This window comes from Numenius arquata, chromosome 25 (assembly GCF_964106895.1).
Source record: "Numenius arquata chromosome 25, bNumArq3.hap1.1, whole genome shotgun sequence".
Lineage (NCBI taxonomy): Eukaryota > Metazoa > Chordata > Aves > Charadriiformes > Scolopacidae > Numenius > Numenius arquata.
This window is the reverse complement of record NC_133600.1, coordinates 143859-159395: the sequence shown is the minus strand read 5'-3', so window position 1 is coordinate 159395 and position 15537 is coordinate 143859.

Genomic DNA, 15537 nt, shown 5'->3' with positions numbered 1-15537 from the left:
TCAGAAGGGACAGGCAAGGAAGGATGGGTGGAGGTGCTGCCCTCTATGTTAAGGAATGGATAGAGTGTGAAGAAATGTCCATAAAGAATAGCCAAGAGAAAGTGGAAAGCTTGTGGGTAGGAATTAGAGACTGAGGCAACAAGGGGAACCTTGTGGTTGGTGTCTACTACAGGCCGCCTGATCAAGGGGAGCGTACTGATGAAGCCTTCTTACTCCAGCTACAGGAGGCATCGCGCTCAAAGGCTCTTGTCCTGCTGGGGGATTTAACCACCCCAACATCTGCTGGAAAAGTAACACAGCAGGCAATCCAGGAAGTTCCTGGAGTGCCTCGACAATAGCTTCCTAAGACAAGAAATAGACACCTCTACCTGAGGAGATACAACATTGGACCTGATAGTCACCAATGCATGTGAGATCATCAGGCATGTCAAGATTGAGGCAGCCTGGGCTGCAGTGATCATGCACTGGTGGAGTTCATAGTCCTAAGGGTTACGTGTCAGACAAGGAGCGTAGTCAGGACCCTGAATTTTAGGAAAGCAAACCTCCAGCTCTTCAAGGAGGTAGTCAAAAACACCCCCTGGGAAACGTTCCTCAGGGACAAAGGGGAAGAACAGCTGGCAGATCTTTAAGGATGCTTTCCATAGAGCACAAGAGCTCTCGATCCCCAGGTGTAAGAAATCGAGCAAGAAAGGGAAGAGACCATCATGGATGAGTCAGGACCTGCTGGTCAAACTAAAAGGCAAGAAGGAACTGCACAGGCAGCTCAGGCAGGATCAGGTATCCTGGGAAGAGCATAGGGATGCTGCACGGTTATGTAGGGACAAGGTCAGGAAAGCCAAGGCATGGCTAGAGCTGAACCTGGCAAGGGATGCTAAGAATAACAAGGAGAGCTTCTACAGGTATGTCAACCAGAAAAGGAAGGTTAAAGAAAGTCTACCTGCCCTGATGAGCAAGAATGGCAAACTGGTAACAACAGATGAGGAGAAGGCTGAGGTTCTCAACACCTTTTTTGCCTTGATCTTCACAGCCAACCCCTCTCCTCACACGTTCTGACTTGAAGAACCAGGCAAAAACAGGGACTATGAGAATGAAGAACTGCCCACTGTAGGAGAATACCAGGTTTGAGACCTTCTAAGGAACCTGAAGGTATGTAAGTGTGGAATAATTTCTAAAATATAATTTTTATTAAAAATATATAGCACTGTTCACACATTAAGGAAAGGTATAAAATCGAAACGTTTCCAGGGTGGAACACAGCGGCAGCTGGTATGTGAGGAATCTGCTACATCTATGACTCCTTGAACAATATTGCTTGCAAAAGCAACACGGAGGATGGAGTGGAGTGAAGATTCCACAGCCAAGCTCTGTGATTAGACGCCAGAAAGGGGAACAAGGTGATCCTATGGAACTGATAAGCGGCATGCTTGCCACCCTGAGCCAACAGTCTGTCAAATTTTGATGAAAGGCTGTCCTTTGTGCGAACTTTGCTCATTATAATGTCATTATAATACCAAAACACACCTCCAGCCTGAAGGCTGCCCGCCTCCAAGGTGCGACCACTCCTCCTTGAGTCTGCGCCCTGGATTTTTCGTAAACTATACCTTTAAATGCGAGGCAAGAGAATTTTACACCAATCATAATAAAGGTATTTATGACTAGAGTCACTCAAACTCCACCTTGAAGGTAAAAAATAGTATAAAAATAGCCCAAGAAAGGGGGGACACTAGGGAAGACACCATTGTGAACAAGTCAGGCAGAACCCCATCATGGACTGCTTTTGACTCCCAAGACCAGTCGAGGGGCTGAGCCTTTCTTCCCCCCCATAGGGACACCTGTGGGTAAGACTTAGACTATACCGAGCGCTTCCTCAGGGAACTTAGAAATCTCTCTTAGAAATCTCTAACAGGGTTACCTGTTACATTTATAGCCAGACTATTGTTTGGAACTTTGTCGCACACTTTGTACCATTAACAATATTTTTACTTGCACGTGCTTTGCAGACAGTGTATTTATCACCGGAAACCATAAGAACCTTTATATCTGTTACTTAAATAAACTGCACTGCTTAAGTAGCTAGCCGTTTCGGTTTCTCATTGAACGTGACCAAACACTAAAGTGCGGCTGTGCTAGTTCATGAGCACGACTAGACTGAAGGTGCAGTCTACTATTAGTGTATCCAGAATCATGATAGTTTAATATATATTAAACGCGACTGGACTGATAGTGGTGAAATGGGCATCACTCAGAATTTAAACCTAGCTGCCCCTAGTCTCCCACCTCGGTGAGGAGTGTTAGAACGCAAGGGGGTTTATTTTCTGCCAAAACTATTTTGCCTCTTGACGCAACAGTAAGTCAATGGGACCTGATGAAATCCATCCACGGGTCCTGAAGGAGCTGGTGGATGAAGTTGCTAAGGTGCTTTCCATTATATTTGAAAAGTTGTGGCAGTCTGGTGAAGTTCCCGCTGACTGGAAAAGGGGAAGCATAACCCCTGTTTTCAAAAAGGGAAAAAAGGAAGACCGGGGGAACTACAGGCCCATCAGTCTCATCTCTGGGCCTGGCAAGATCATGGAGCAGATCCTCCTGGAACTTCTGCTAAGGCACATGGAAAATAAGGAGGTGACTGGTGACAGCCAGCATGGCTTCACCTGGCCTGCACCTGGGTCACGGCAATTCCAGGCACAAATACATGTTGGGGGAAGAATGGATTTAGAGCAGCCCTGAGGAAAAGGAGTTGGGGGTGTTGGTGGACAAGAAGCTCAGCACGCCTCAGCAATGTGCACTGGCAGCCCAGAAAGCCACCCACATCCCGGGCTGAATCAGAAGTGTGGCCAGCAGGTCCAGGAAGGTGATTCTGCCCCTCTGCTCTGCTCTGGGGCGACCCCACCTGGAGTACTGTGTCCAGCTCTGGAGTCCTCAGCACACAAGTCCAGCAGTGAGCCACAAAAATGATCAGAGGGCTGGAGCCCCTCTGCTGTGAGGACAGGCTGAGAGAGTTGGGGTTGTTCAGCCTGGAGAAGAGAAGGCTCCAGGGAGACCTCATAGCAGCCTTCCAATACCTAAAGGGAGCCCACAGGAGAGATGGAGAGGGACTCTTAATCAGAGAGTGGAGTGATAGGACAAAGGGTAATGGTTTTAAGCTGAGAGAAGGTAGATTTAGACTAGATCTTAGGAAGAAATTCTTTGCTGTGAGGGTGGTGAGGCACCAGAACAGGTTGCCCAGCTGTGGCCCAGCTGCAGCTGTGGCTGCCCCATCCCTGGAGGGGTTCAAGGCTGGCTTTGAGCAACCTGGTCTGGTGGGAGGTGTCCCTACCCATGGAAGGGGGGATTGGAACTCGATGATCTTTAAGGTCCCTTCCAACCCAAACCTACTGGATTCTACTGGAGTGCTTATCATCAGCAAGGAAGTCTGTTATAAACTGATTGATGTGGAAGCTTCAAATGAGTTGCCTGCCTTGCTGATGCAAGGAATCCCATCACTGCCCATTGAATAAGTTCATAGAATGGTTTGGGTTCTGGTTCCTGGCACCTTGGGTGTGGGAGCAACCCCTGGATGTTTGCTGGTTTTGAGTCTGGTTCTGGGGAGAGTGAAAAAAGGTGGTGTCCTGGTTTGGGGTGTAGTAGAGCAGACCGTCTCTTAAGTGAGAGGCTCTTGCTTTTACTTGTTGCTGTGGAAGGTGCCGGAAGGGAAAAGTGGTGTTTGTTCTCACTGTCTTTTGGAACCGCTTTCATAGCCTCACCAGCCTTGCGGTGCCTGCTCTCCCCAAGCCTGGGCTCAAAAGTAGCAAATGTCTGGAACTTGCTCCCACATGGAATGATCCCAAGAGAAAACAGTCATGCTTGGTGTCACAGTCTCTGAATGTTATTTTTTATTCTGGCCATGGGGAGAGTGAAAAAAGGTGAGTTTGAGGATGAAATCGTGAGGCAAACATGGAGCCCCAGGCTTTTTGGGGCAATGAAAGGGATTCTTAGAAAGACAGAACAAGCAACAGTTTTCCCTACTGGCACCTTGAGTGTGGGAGCAATCTTGGCTGTTTACTATTTTTTATCCCCTTTGTAGGGAGAGTGAAAAAAAGTGGTTTTGAGGATGAAGTTGCCAGGCAAGCGGGGAGCCCCAAGGTTTGTGGGGTGATGCAAGCAATTCCCAGGGAGGGTGAGAACAAGTAACAGTTTTTCCTCCTGGCACCTTGGGTGTGGGAGCAACCTTGGGACTTTTGCTGTGTTTTATTGCAGCCATGGGAAGAGTGAAAAAAGGTGGTTTTGAGGATGAAGTCACCAGGCAAGCAGGGAGCCCCAAGGTTTGTGGTGCAATGAAAGGGCCCAGGCAGGCCCTTGCTCTGCCTGTTAGCTGGTGGTAGCTCAACTGGTGGCTCTTTACTCCATGATCCCAGAAGGGAACTCTGGCCCTGGGGTCAGGGTGAGCCCCAGCCTGAAGTGGGGTAGGTTGTTCCTGTGGAGAAATGGAACTGAGGTGTCTGTTTCCAGAGGCTGGCAGAGGGGTCACCTTCCTGGGGGATCCTGGACAAGGGCAAGGCTGGGCTGAGGCCAGCTGAGGCCACTCTACCCTCAAAACCACCCTTTTTTCCCTTTTTCCCAGGACCGTGCTCCACAAATTCCGAACGTCCAGGGGTGGCTCCCACACCCAAGGTGACAGCCAGAAGAACTCTTACTTTTTTTGAACGTCTCTGGGAACTACATGCATTGCCACCCAGACTTTGGGGCTGCGGGCTTTCCTGGCCACTCTATCCTCAAAACCGCCTTTTTTTCACTTTTTCCCAGGACTGGGCTCCAAAATTTCCGAACGTCCAAAGGTGACTCCCACACCCAAGGTGGCAGCCAGAACAACTCTTGCTTTTTTTGAACATCTCTGGGAACTAATTGCATTGCCATGCAGACTTTGGGGCTGCGGGCTTTCCTAGCCACTCTATCTTCAAAACCATCTTTTTTTCACTTTTTCTCAGGACCGGGCTCCACAAATTCTGATTGGCTGGAGGTGACTCCCACACCGAACGTGACAGCAAGAACAACTCTTGCTTGTTTGTGGTGGTGTGCTCTCTCTGTTTTGCTTCTCCCCCCAAGCTCCTGCTCGGGCCTTGGCCACCATGGCCATCACAACATCAGTTGTGATAACTTGCACTTGGAGTTTGGGGGATGGCTGGCAACATAGTCAAAATACCGTCTGGAGTGGAGACCTTGAAATTTTGTTCCCATGAGAATATGACTATAGGTCAATTATCTTACTCTATAAGTAGTGGACAGCCCAAGAGCCCTTTGAGCTCTCTTGTATGGCAGCGGGCTGCAAGCCAGGATCTCCCCTTTTGTGAGGACACTCGCTTAAGGCTGTACTCCTCGAGGCTGAGAGATTCCTTGCCACAACAGATTCTTGGTAAGTGACTAATAGCATGCTAAACTTTGAAATCTTAGCTAAGTAATGTAAAGGATTGATTGCACATATATAACCCTTTAGACATAAACCGTTGACCAACTCTGGGATTAGGATTGGATCCAGCCGCACCTAGACTCCTCTCTCAGAAGGAGTTTAGAAAGCAAGGGGGTCCTTTCTGAACCTTGTGACTCAACGGGAGGGTCTCCCTGACAGCTTGTTTGACCCTGTCCTCTATGCAGTAAATAATAGAGTGTACCATGACATCGAATCTCGTAAAACACTATCGCATTTACTACTGGTTTTATTGCACTTACTACAGATTTTGTTAAATCACTGTTTCATCTTAATAAACATTTCACTACTTCACTCTAACTAGTGAAGTTAATCACTCCGTCCATGATATTGTTTCAGGAATAGCGTGTCCAGCAGGAGTAGGGAAGTGATGGTGCCTCTGTACTGGGCACTGGTGAGGCCTCGCCTCGAGTGCTGTGTTCAGTTCCGGGCCCCTCACTCCAAGAAGAACATTGAGGTGCTGGAGCGTGTCCAGAGGAGAGCCACCAAGCTGGTGGGGGGTCTAGAGAACAACTCATATGAGGAGAGGCTGAGGGAACTGGGCATGTTTAGTTTGGAGAAGAGGAGGCTGAGGGGAGACCTCATTGCCCTCTACAACCACCTGAAAGGAGGTCGTAGAGAGGTGGGTGTTGGCCTCTTCTCCCAAGGGAATAACGACAGGACCAGAGGAAATGGTCTGAAGTTGCAACAGGGGAGGTTTAGATTAGATGTTAGGAAGAACTACTTTACTGAGAGAGTGGTCAGGCACTGGAACAGCCTGCCCAGGGAGGTGGTGGAGTTGCCATCCCTGGAGGTATTTAAGAAATGTGTAGACATGGCACTTCAGGGCATGCTCTAGTGCCCGAGATTGGTTTGTGTCTGTTTGTGGGTGGGTGTGGTGTGTGGTTTTTGGTTTTGGTGTTTGGGTGTGGGTTTTTTTGGTTTGTTTGGTTTTTGGTTTGTTTTTTTTTTTGTGGTTGGACTCGATGATCTCAAAGGTCCCTTCCAACCAAGAAGATTCTGTGATTCTGTGCAAGCTGTCCTCCAGGCAGGCTGCAGCCCCATCAACATGGGGTCATTGTACAGCAGCATCCCCCTTTCACATGAGCATCTTCAGGGGTTGCAGGAGAAGGTCCCCAGTGCCTCCTGGACCACAGCAACAAGCGGGAGCGAGAGGTCTCTGCTCCTACTGGGGTGTCCTTGGTGGTGCCAGATCCTCCCCAGTACGAGGAGGGGCTGTACTAACCCAGTCCCTGGGGTCCCGCAGAGCACAAACAGACGCAGCATCTCATCATCCCATGTTGTGCAGAATCCAGGCCTTTCTTGGGAGCGTGCAGCGGTAGGTACCATCTCCTGCTGGGTGTCACACACCCAGGGAAAGCGCAGCCCCCTCCGAGGGGGACCCAGAGCTGGTTGTTTCCCGATCAGGAGACTAAAGGACCCGACGGCACAACTTGAGGGAGGGCTGGAGGGAAGCGTGACACCGAGTGACACCGACCTTAACCTCGCACCCTCGAGGTCCTTCTTCCTGTCTCTGGTTCACTCCAGTCAATGCAGAAGCACAGGTGAGGGTCACAAAGGCATCTGTTGAGTGACACAAGGAGGCTGAGGCTGCACCTTGGTACCCACACACCTTGGCTGAATCCACTTTTTCTCCCCCCCTGCCCCAAAAAATACTGTTTAAAGCAAAAAGCATTTGCACCCAACAGCCCCAGGGGGGCTGTCCCCCAGGGGACGATAGGGGCCAGGGGCACCTAGACTCCCCATTAGACCCTGCCCTTCCAGAAAAGAGCTGGGTAGGCTGCTAAGAGGAGGGGGGGGTTAGGAAGGGTTGCCACAGGGAACCCCAACATTCCACCCTGGGCGAACAAAGAGTCCTTAGCAGCACAGAGACTGAGAGGACCAACGATGGCGCTGCCAACACTGTGGCTCCCACCAAATTAGGGGAGGGAGGTGTGCAGTTGTGGAGAGGGTTGTATTTGGGGGTGGTATTTGGGGAGAGGGCTGTATTTGAGGGAGGGGGGTGTATTTGAGGGAGGGGGGTTTAGAGTAGCTTCCATAGGACCTTTTCTCTTGTGTTAAACATTTAAAAAGTTGTTTCAATTAAAAGTTTTTTCTCCAGAACCGCTCCATGCCTGTTTAGGGGGGCAGGGAGGGAGGGAGCGCAGGGGGCACCGGGAATCACCACCCCCCCAGGTGCCACAGCCCCCATGAGCCCCAAATCACAGCCCACTAGCACCAAAGGGCAACCAGCTGCCCCCAGGGACGAGCCACCGCCAGCGGGGTGGCAGTGGCCAGGCGGGGACTCCCCTGTCCCCTTCCCCAGGGGCAGTCAGGACAGAGGGGTCCCTGCAGGACCCACGGACACGGCCCCACGCAGAAAGCAGCACGCAGCCCCCGGGACAAGGACAGCCCTTGGGGACCGAGATGGGACACACACACACACCACAACGCGGGCTGCAGGGCCTTGCTCTGGAACCCGGCCAGCGCTCCCTCCTGCGGGGACAGGGCTCGGGACACAGTCCCCCAAAGCCTGGGGACAATCACACCCGTCCTCGGCTCACACCATGCTCAGCTCCACAGCCCGGCTTTGCCTCCCGACTGCAGGAAAATCACCCCAAATCACCCAAGGAGGGCATTCTTAAGGGCATTGTCCAAACGCCTCTCAAACACGGAGACACTTGGGGCATCAACCACCTCCCCAGGACGCCTGTCCCACTGTTTGACCATCCCCTTGGTAAAGAAACGCTTCCGAATGTTGGGTCATCAGGGAGGGGAGCCATAGGACAGGGGGAAGGGTTTGGAGAGTACCTTGGAGGGGAAAGACCTAGGAGGCCTGCTGGACAACAGTATGACCATGAGCCCACAAGGTGCCCTTGTGGCAAAGAAGGCCAATGGCATCCTGGGGTGCATCAGGAAGAGTGTGACCAGCAGGTCGAGGGAGGTCATCCTGCCCCCTCTACTCTGCCCTGGGGAGGCCCCATCTGGAGCACCGCGTCCACTTCTGGGCTCCCCAGTTCAAGAAGGACAGGCAACTGCTGGAGAGGGTCCAGCAGAGGGCTACAAAGATGACGAGGGGACTGGAGCATCTCCCTTACGAGGAGAGGCTGAGGGACTTGGGCCTAAAAAAGTCTAGAGAAGAGAAGACTGAGGGGGGACCTGATCAACGCTTACAAATACTTAAAGGGTGGGTGTCAAGAGGATGGGGATGGTCTTTTTTCAGTGGTGCCCAGTGACAGGACGAGAGGGAACGGGCACAAACTTGAACATGGGAACTTGCACCTAAACATGAGGGGGAACTTCTTTCCTGTGAGGGTGGCAGAGCCCTGCAACAGGCTGCATAGGAGGGTGGTGAAGTCTCCTTCTCTGGAGACATTCAAAACCCGCCTAGACAAGTTCCTGTGCAACCTCCTCTAGGTGGACCTGCTCTGTGTGTGGGGGGGGGGTTGGACTAGATGATCTGCAGAGGTCCCTTCCAACCCCATGTGATTCTGTGATTGTGTGATTCTGTGACACTGACAGAAAAGAGATTGAGATGAGATCAGGGGAGGAAATTCTTCGCTGTGAGGGTGGTGAGACCCTGGCCAACGGTGCCCAGAGAAGCCGTGGCTGCCCCAACCCTGGAGGGGTTCAAGGCCAGGCAGGAGGGGGCTTGAGCAACCAGGTCTGGTGGGAGGTGTTCCTACCAAGGGTAGGGGGTGGGACAGGGTGAGCTCGCAGGTCCCTTCCAATCCAAATCAGACTACTATTCGGGGACATGCCTTCCAGCCCTGTCACCAGCTTGGTTGCCCTCCTCTGGAGGCATTCAAGGACCTTCCCATCCTTCTCCAACGGTGGGGCCCAGCCCTGTACCCAGGGCTCCGGGTGAGGCCGCACCAGCGCCGAGCACAGCGGGACAATCCCCGCTCTTGGTCGCCTGCTTCGACTGGGTTTGATGCCCCCCAGGATGGGGGTTGCCCTCTTGCTGCCAGGGGACACCGACGGCTCCTCCTCAGCTGCTGCCCCCAGCACCCCCAGACCCCTTTCTGCAGGGCTGCTCTCCAGCCACCCCTCTCCCCAGTTACACTCCTGCCCAGAGTTCCTCCCTCCCAGGGCAGAATCCCGCACTTTTACTGCTTCAACTTCACACCACTGCCGATTGCCCAGTGCTCCAACCGATCTAGAGCCTTCTGCAAGGCCTCTTGGCCCTCAAGAGGGTCAACAGCACCTCCCGCTTTGGCATCATCAGCTCGTTAATGGGGCATTCACCCCCAAAATCCAGGGTAGCAACTCTTCCCACCGTTTTTCTCATTCCACTGACGATGTTAAACTCAACCATTTCATGATGACTGTGGCCAAGACCATCCCATCTCCCACCAGGCCTCCAGCAGGAGACGGGGAGGCTAGGGGCGGAGGGGGCGGGGCACAGGGAGCCCCCACATTCCATCCCTGGTGACCAAAGAGTCCTTAGCAGCGGAGAGACCGAGAGGACCGACGATGGCGCTGCCACCACTGTGGCTCCCACCAAACGGCCCCCGGGCCCCCGCGGCGCCCCAGACGCTTCAGACTTTTGTGCTCCCCCAAACCTTCTACCCCCAAGGTAGGGACTGACCCCGACCTGCACCCTCGCGACACTCTCGAGGGCAAGAGCGCAGGAGGTGACCGCGGCCATGGCTCCTGTCTCTCTTCCAGGCTCAGCCACCCTGGTTCGACTGCCCGGGCAGGAGCAGCCCTTCCCTGCAGCCTGGCCACCCACCGTGGGGGCGGCCCCATGGGCCCCACAGGCCCCACCACCAGGTATGGCCCCTACTGTCCCCCCTGCCACCTTCCGCCCCCGAGGACCCTGGTCACTTTCACCATCCCACTTCCCCTCTTCCTCCCCAGCACCTTTGGTACCAGGGCTGGAGAGTTCAGCAAGCCCGGGGGAGCATCCCTGCCCTCACCTACCCAGTAAACCCCATTTCCAGGGAATTTCCCAACCCCTTGGGGCCATCTCTCCCATTTCCCCCCCAGAAGCGCGTCCCCTCCCCAGTTTACAGCCCCGGCCCCCCTGGCACAGCGGCTCACCCCCGGGCAGCGCCCGGCCACCAGCTCCCCAGGGGCCTGGCCCACAGCCGGGATGGGGGCCACGGGGGACGGCTCGGCGGGTGCCCTGGAGGCTGTCCCCGGCCCAGCACGGCTCCCTTTCTCCCCACAGGGCTGCAGAGGGCCCCCTGCGGCTGCCTCTTCGATCCACGGTTCTTCCACATGGAGTGGACCCTCACCAACCAGCCTCCGCCAGCCACCCCCACGCTCGGCCACGGCGCTGCTGCTCCCCCGGGCCCTGCCCTGTGGGGCCTCGGGGGCTGTGAGACCCTCCCGGCCTGGGCAGCCCCCGGCATCCTCCAGGGACAGCCCACACAGCCCCCGCTGACACAGCTCCCAGACTACGGCCACCAGGGCAGAGCAGTGCCCGCAGCCCCCCCGCTGCTGCTGACCTCCATCCCCGGCCTCCAGCACGTCAAAGGACCCCCTGCAAGGACCAACATCTCCAGCACGGCCACCACCGCGGGGGCACCCCCACGCAGCCATGTGCCCCCCAGACCCTCTGCTGAGACCCACAAACCAGCTCCTGGCGACCCGGACAGCACCATCAAAGTCACCGAGGAGATGTTCCTCCAAGAGGCCCTCAGGCTCTTTGGTTCCTCCACGGACACGGTGGGCTCCAGCCAGGACAGCACCAGCACCACCAGCTCCAGCACGGCCACCCCCGAGGAGGCTCGCCCGCACAGCAACCTCCCCCCATACAGCGACAGCTCCTGGGACAGCCTCACATCCCTGGACAGCCAGGGCCCCACCAGCTCTGCTGCTGTCTGCCAGAAGCAGGCTTTTGGGGGGCTGGCAGTGCCCCAGGAGCTGCCTCTGGAGGAGGCCCTGAGCCTCTACGACTGCTGCTGGGAGGTGGCAGGGGTCACCCAGGACAGTCTCGGCAGCAGCCCCAGGCCTGGGGACACTGGTGACACTGGTGCAGCCGTCACCCCCTGCGACTTCGACTCCCTCGAGCTGCCCAAGGAGATGCTGAGCCCCAGCTACAGTCTGGAGGAGACCACGGAAGACGCGCGCTTCCTAGAGGAACTCCTCAAAGGGACGAAGCCGCAGGAGCCCTGGGGGGATGTGGGGACAGAGCCATCACCAGAGTCCCAGGAGACATGGGCGGACGTGGGGATGGAGACGACACCAGAGTCTCGGGAGACCTGGGGGGACTTGGGGACGGAAACATCACCAGAGTCCTGTGAGACGTGGGGGGACTTGGAGAAGGAGACGACACCAGAGTCTTGGGAGACGTGGGGGGACTTGGAGAAGGAGACGACACCAGAGTCTCGTGAGACGTGGGGGGAATTGGGGACAGAGACGTCACCAGAGTCCCTTGAGACATGGGGGGACTTGGGGACGGAGAGTTCACCAGAGCCCCAGGAGACCTGGGGGGACTTGGGGTCGGACACGTCACGAGAGTCCCAGGAGCACTGGGGGGATGTGGGGATGGAGCCGCCTCCAGCCCAGCCCACCCTGGGGGAGAGGCGGGGGACAAAGCGGGGAACCAGCCCCCCAGCAACACCACCCAGCAAGCGCAGGGCTCTCGCAAGGGGGCCAGGGACGGAGGGGGGGCCGAGTCCCACCGCAGGGAGGAGACGGAGATGAGGGGGGGGGTGGGGGTTGTGTGTATTTGAGGGGGGGGTGTGTGTATTTGGGGAGGGGATGTGTGTATTTGGGGAGGTGGGCATCGTATTTAGGGGAGGGGGGCATCGTATTTAGGGGAGGGAGGTGTGCAGTTGTGGAGAGGGTTGTATTTGGGGGTGGTATTTGGGGAGAGGGCTGTATTTGAGGGAGGGGGGTGTATTTGAGGGAGGGGGGTTTAGAGTAGCTTCCATAGGACCTTTTCTCTTGTGTTAAACATTTAAAAAGTTGTTTCAATTAAAAGTTTTTTCTCCAGAACCGCTCCATGCCTGTTTAGGGGGGCAGGGAGGGAGGGAGCGCAGGGGGCACCGGGAATCACCACCCCCCCAGGTGCCACAGCCCCCATGAGCCCCAAATCACAGCCCACTAGCACCAAAGGGCAACCAGCTGCCCCCAGGGACGAGCCACCGCCAGCGGGGTGGCAGTGGCCAGGCGGGGACTCCCCTGTCCCCTTCCCCAGGGGCAGCCAGGACAGAGGGGTCCCTGCAGGACCCACGGACACGGCCCCACGCAGAAAGCAGCACGCAGCCCCCGGGACAAGGACAGCCCTTGGGGACCGAGATGGGACACACACACACACCACAACGCGGGCTGCAAGGCCTTGCTCTGGAACCCGGCCAGCGCTCCCTCCTGCGGGGACAGGGCTCGGGACACAGTCCCCCAAAGCCTGGGGACAAGCACACCCGTCCTCGGCTCACACCATGCTCAGCTCCACAGCCCGGCTTTGCCTCCCGACTGCAGGAAAATCACCCCAAATCACCCAAGGAGGGCATTCTTAAGGGCATTGTCCAAACGCCTCTCAAACACGGAGACACTTGGGGCATCAACCACCTCCCCAGGACGCCTGTCCCACTGTTTGACCATCCCCTTGGTAAAGAAACGCTTCCGAATGTTGGGTCATCAGGGAGGGGAGCCATAGGACAGGGGGAAGGGTTTGGAGAGTACCTTGGAGGGGAAAGACCTAGGAGGCCTGCTGGACAACAGTATGACCATGAGCCCACAAGGTGCCCTTGTGGCAAAGAAGGCCAATGGCATCCTGGGGTGCATCAGGAAGAGTGTGACCAGCAGGTCGAGGGAGGTCATCCTGCCCCCTCTACTCTGCCCTGGGGAGGCCCCATCTGGAGCACCGCGTCCACTTCTGGGCTCCCCAGTTCAAGAAGGACAGGCAACTGCTGGAGAGGGTCCAGCAGAGGGCTACAAAGATGACGAGGGGACTGGAGCATCTCCCTTACGAGGAGAGGCTGAGGGACTTGGGCCTAAAAAAGTCTAGAGAAGAGAAGACTGAGGGGGGACCTGATCAACGCTTACAAATACTTAAAGGGTGGGTGTCAAGAGGACGGGGATGGTCTTTTTTCAGTGGTGCCCAGTGACAGGACGAGAGGGAACGGGCACAAACTTGAACATGGGAACTTGCACCTAAACATGAGGGGGAACTTCTTTCCTGTGAGGGTGGCAGAGCCCTGCAACAGGCTGCATAGGAGGGTGGTGAAGTCTCCTTCTCTGGAGACATTCAAAACCCGCCTAGACAAGTTCCTGTGCAACCTCCTCTAGGTGGACCTGCTCTGTGTGGGGGGGGGGGGTTGGACTAGATGATCTGCAGAGGTCCCTTCCAACCCCATGTGATTCTGTGATTGTGTGATTCTGTGACACTGACAGAAAAGAGATTGAGATGAGATCAGGGGAGGAAATTCTTCGCTGTGAGGGTGGTGAGACCCTGGCCAACGGTGCCCAGAGAAGCCGTGGCTGCCCCAACCCTGGAGGGGTTCAAGGCCAGGCAGGAGGGGGCTTGAGCAACCAGGTCTGGTGGGAGGTGTTCCTACCAAGGGTAGGGGGTGGGACAGGGTGAGCTCGCAGGTCCCTTCCAATCCAAATCAGACTACTATTCGGGGACATGCCTTCCAGCCCTGTCACCAGCTTGGTTGCCCTCCTCTGGAGGCATTCAAGGACCTTCCCATCCTTCTCCAACGGTGGGGCCCAGCCCTGTACCCAGGGCTCCGGGTGAGGCCGCACCAGCGCCGAGCACAGCGGGACAATCCCCGCTCTTGGTCGCCTGCTTCGACTGGGTTTGATGCCCCCCAGGATGGGGGTTGCCCTCTTGCTGCCAGGGGACACCGACGGCTCCTCCTCAGCTGCTGCCCCCAGCACCCCCAGACCCCTTTCTGCAGGGCTGCTCTCCAGCCACCCCTCTCCCCAGTTACACTCCTGCCCAGAGTTCCTCCCTCCCAGGGCAGAATCCCGCACTTTTACTGCTTCAACTTCACACCACTGCCGATTGCCCAGTGCTCCAACCGATCTAGAGCCTTCTGCAAGGCCTCTTGGCCCTCAAGAGGGTCAACAGCACCTCCCGCTTTGGCATCATCAGCTCGTTAATGGGGCATTCACCCCCAAAATCCAGGGTAGCAACTCTTCCCACCGTTTTTCTCATTCCACTGACGATGTTAAACTCAACCATTTCATGATGACTGTGGCCAAGACCATCCCATCTCCCACCAGGCCTCCAGCAGGAGACGGGGAGGCTAGGGGCGGAGGGGGCGGGGCACAGGGAGCCCCCACATTCCATCCCTGGTGACCAAAGAGTCCTTAGCAGCGGAGAGACCGAGAGGACCGACGATGGCGCTGCCACCACTGTGGCTCCCACCAAACGGCTCCCGGGCCCCCGCGGCGCCCCAGACGCTTCAGACTTTTGTGCTCCCCCAAACCTTCTACCCCCAAGGTAGGGACTGACCCCGACCTGCACCCTCGCGACACTCTCGAGGGCAAGAGCGCAGGAGGTGACCGCGGCCATGGCTCCTGTCTCTCTTCCAGGCTCAGCCACCCTGGTTCGACTGCCCGGGCAGGAGCAGCCCTTCCCCGCAGCCTGGCCACCCACCGTGGGGGCGGCCCCACGGGCCCCACAGGCCCCACCACCAGGTATGGCCCCTACTGTCCCCCCTGCCACCTTCCGCCCCCGAGGACCCTGGTCACTTTCACCATCCCACTTCCCCTCTTCCTCCCCAGCACCTTTGGTACCAGGGCTGGAGAGTTCAGCAAGCCCGGGGGAGCATCCCTGCCCTCACCTACCCAGTAAACCCCATTTCCAGGGAATTTCCCAACCCCTTGGGGCCATCTCTCCCATTTCCCCCCCAGAAGCGCGTCCCCTCCCCAGTTTACAGCCCCGGCCCCCCTGGCACAGCGGCTCACCCCCGGGCAGCGCCCGGCCACCAGCTCCCCAGGGGCCTGGCCCACAGCCGGGATGGGGGCCACGGGGGACGGCTCGGCGGGTGCCCTGGAGGCTGTCCCCGGCCCAGCACGGCTCCCTTTCTCCCCACAGGGCTGCAGAGGGACCCCTGCGGCTGCCTCTTCGATCCACGGTTCTTCCACATGGAGTGGACCCTCACCAACCAGCCTCCGCCAGCCACCCCCACGCT